This window comes from Talpa occidentalis, unplaced genomic scaffold (assembly GCF_014898055.3).
Source record: "Talpa occidentalis isolate TD23 unplaced genomic scaffold, MPIMG_talOcc4v2.1 talOcc4.2, whole genome shotgun sequence".
Lineage (NCBI taxonomy): Eukaryota > Metazoa > Chordata > Mammalia > Eulipotyphla > Talpidae > Talpa > Talpa occidentalis.
In genome coordinates, this window is record NW_023602073.1 from 126073866 (window position 1) to 126077781 (window position 3916).

Below are 3916 nucleotides of genomic sequence, written 5' to 3' on the forward strand. Positions count from 1 at the left end.
ATGGCCTTTATGAGTTGAGGTATGTTCCTTGTATCTCGAGAATTTCAAGGGCCTTAAACATAAATGGGTGCTGTACTTTGTCAAATGCTTTCTCAGCATCTATGGATATTATCATATGGTTTCTATATTTCTTTTTGTTGATGTGTTGGATTACATTGATTTTCAAATGTTGAACCATCCTTGTGTCCCTGGAATAAATCCTACTTGGTCATGGTGAATTATCTTATGGATGCATTGTTGGATTCTGTAAAGGACCTATACAAAGAAAACTATAAAATACTGTTAAAAGAAATAGAAGGAGACATAAAGAAATGGAAAGACATCCCCTGCTCATAGATTGGAAGAACTAACATTATCAAAATGGCCATCCTACCAAAAGCAATCTACAGATTCAATGCTATTCCAATTAAAATTTCAATGTCATTCTTTAATGAAATAGAAAAAAATATTGATGAAATTCATATGGAGCCACCAAAAACCCCAAATAGCTAAAACCCTCCTAAAAAAAAAGAAGGGAATGGAGGCATCACTCGCCCAGATTTCAAACTAAACTGCAAAGCCATAATAATCAAAACTGCATGGTATTGGCTCCAGAACAGACTCACGGACCAATGTAACCGAATAGAAAACCCAGACATAAACCCACAGATATATGGCCAACTAATCTTTGACAAAGGAGCAAAGAATATGCACTGGAGTAAAGAAAGTTTGTTCAGGGCCTCCCCGGTGGCGCGGTGGTTGAGCGCTGGGTTTCGAAGCTGCCCGCAGCCTCTGCAGCGCCGGTTTGATCCCCGGCTGCTCCCTGGCCACCGAAGGAGGGTCCCACATGGCACGCAGACCTCTCCTGCCGCCTGCTGCTCCCCTCAGCAGTGTACTTTGGTCCTTCTGCCTGCTCTGCTCCCCGCCCTGGCTCTGGTGAATTCTCTCACCCTCCCGTGCTTCTGACTGTGCCCAGTGCTTATATAAATAAATAAAAATAAATCTTTAAAAAAAAAAAGAAAGTTTGTTCAATAAATGGTGCTGGGAAAACGGGGTCGCTACATGCAAAAGAATGAAACTTGACTACTACCTCACACCATGCACAAAAACAACTCAAAATGGATTAAAGAACTAGACATAAGACCTGAAACCATAAAATATATAGAAGGAAATATAGGCGAAACACTACATGACATGCACCTCAAAGACATATTTACAGACGCATCACCCAAAGCAGTGATAGTGAAGGCAAAGATAAACAGCTGGGACTACATCAAATTAAAGAGCTTCTACACAGCAAAAGAGACAATAACCAAAACAAAGAGAAACCCCACCAACTGGGAGAACATTTTTGCACACAACACTAAAGATAAAGGACTGATCACAAAAATCTACAAAGAGCTGATGAGACTCAACAAAAACAAAGAAAATAACCCAGTAAAAAAATGGGCAGAAGAGCTAAAAAGAAACTTCTCCAAAGAGGAAATACAAATGGCCAACAGGCATATGAAAAAATGTTCAACATCACTTGCAATCAGGGAAATACAAATCAAAACTACAATGAGATACCATCTCACACCAGTGAGAATGGCACATATTGAAAAAACTAGCAATAACAAATGTTGGCGAGGATGTGGAGAAAAAGGAACTCTCCTGCACTGTTGGTGGGAGTGCAAACTGGTCCAACCACTATGGAGAGCTGTGTGGAGATTCCTCAACCTACTAAAGATAGTGCTTCCATATGATCCAGTAATTCCACTCTTACGTATTTACCCAAAGGACACAGAAACATTAATTCCAAAGAGCACCTGCACCCCTATGTTTATAGCAGCACTATTTACAATAGGTAAGCTATGGAAACAACCCAAATGCCCAAAAATAGATGACTGGATCAAGAAGATGTGGTACATATACACCATGGAATATTACTCAGCATTCAAAAAAGATAAACACATGCAATTTGCAGCAACATGGATGGCGCTGGAAGGGATTATGCTCAGCGAAATAAGCCAGAAAGAAAAAGAAAAATACCGATGGTCTCACTCATAGCAAGAATCTAGAAAACCTAAATAAGGGACCAGGGAAAAGAATAACTATAAGAAAGAAAAAATCAAAATCAACAAACAACTATGAACCAGAGACACGCTATGGGGGGGTGGGCAGGGAAAGTAGGGATTGGGGTCAAAATAAGGGGGTTGCAATTGTATGGGGAATATAAAAATAAAATTCAAAAAAAATGAAAAAGAAAAAAAATTCATAACCAAACACTTTTAATCAGCCTTATAATCAATAGAAGTAGAATTACCTGAAATGTTCTATAGTTTACATGTTTATATTGTTTTTGTCTTTATTTGTAAAGTGTTGAAGGTGGGGCCCATTCCTGACTCTTCTAGTGGTGGAATAAGTTACCTATTATTCTGGAGTGCACTCACGCTGAATTTATGGTTTGTATAAATGAATTTAGGAGCAATAGGCGGTTTTCTTGTTGGAGAATCATGGGTCATAGAGTGAAGTCAGCAATGCCATTCAGGGTACCACTTTCATCCACGTCCCGGAATGTGTTTTTGCCCTTCATTTCAGTAGTATATACAACCCATCGGTGATGGCCAACAAACTGCTTGTTGTCTTCACAATATTTGTTTCCATATTTGTCTTCACCCGTGTGTGTGCAATCCTCACATCATTTACCCTGAGGAAAATTCGCAGATAGGCATTGACGTGGCCATCGCCACTGACCTGCATCAGGGACACTGAAGTGAAAATACTTGATGTTAAACTTGCTTCCATTTAAACTTTCTGCCCAGAGGTTTTCCACAGAATAGCTAGGAAATATTTTTAATATGTAGTAATATTAAAAAGGTGTATCTATATCTGTGTAAGTTTAAACATGAGTAAAGCATAATTAAATTTTTTAAATAATGGCTAGATGGGCATTCAGTGCTGGAGCTGCAAATAATTATAGCTTTAAAATTTCAATTTTTTGAGGTTTAAGTTGTATTATATTAGTTTCCCTCAAATAAACAATTTCAGATCTTATTTATATACCTTCATGTTAAAGTGTGTCATAATTATATTTTGCATTTTCATTTTTAGATATCATTATGAATATTTCAAGACATAACATTTTGAAAACAAAATTTTGACTTACATTTTTAATGAAAACACAGCCAAGCTGGGTTCACTTTGCCTTTTATTTCTTAACATTGAAGTTACTAAGAATGTGTTTCTGTTGTAATCATGTTAGAAGTAGAAAATAAAAATGTAGAACTCAGTGAGAAAAAGATGGAAAGATATAAACCGTATTCAGAGAAGCAATCTGTTTAAATTTTTCAAAAACTGGATACTGAAAGTGAGATATAGTGAACAAGAAACATTTAAAATTTACAAACCAGACCCTATAAATTCTTTGTTATAGTAATATTCTGACCAAAGCAATGAAAATGAACTAAAATTATTTATATTAGATCTACAACTTGAACAAATCAAATGGAATCCAAGAAATTTTATATAAATGAAGACTGATCACTACAAAGTGATAAACTTTTATACAATGAAATATTTTTTCTAAATATTTACTTATTTATTTATACAAACATTTATTTATACAGTCAGAAGCAAGGGAGGGTGAGAGAATTCACCAGAGCCAGAGCAGGGGATAGAACAGGCAGACCAACAAAATACACTGCTGAGGGGAGCAGCAGGCACAGCAAGAGAGATCTGCGCTCCATGTGGGACCTTCGCCAGTGGCCAGGGATTGAACCGGTGCTGCAGAGGCTGTGGGCAGCATCGCAGTCCAGTGCTCAACCGTTGCACCACCAGGGGAGGCCCTACAATGAAATATTTAATATAATTTTCTTTAATAATATTTAAACTTTGTAGAATTTTTTATTTCCAAATTTATATGTTAACAATTACATTATTAGTGTAATTGCTTTTC

General features: G+C 36.9%; 1 pseudogene; it reads right to left on the reverse strand.

Moving 5' to 3' along the window:
- Positions 1 to 2326: 2326 nt before the first annotated feature.
- LOC119251531 (NADH dehydrogenase [ubiquinone] 1 alpha subcomplex subunit 12-like) lies at positions 2327 to 2766 on the reverse strand (annotated as a pseudogene).
- Between the last annotated feature and the right edge of the window lie 1150 nt (positions 2767 to 3916).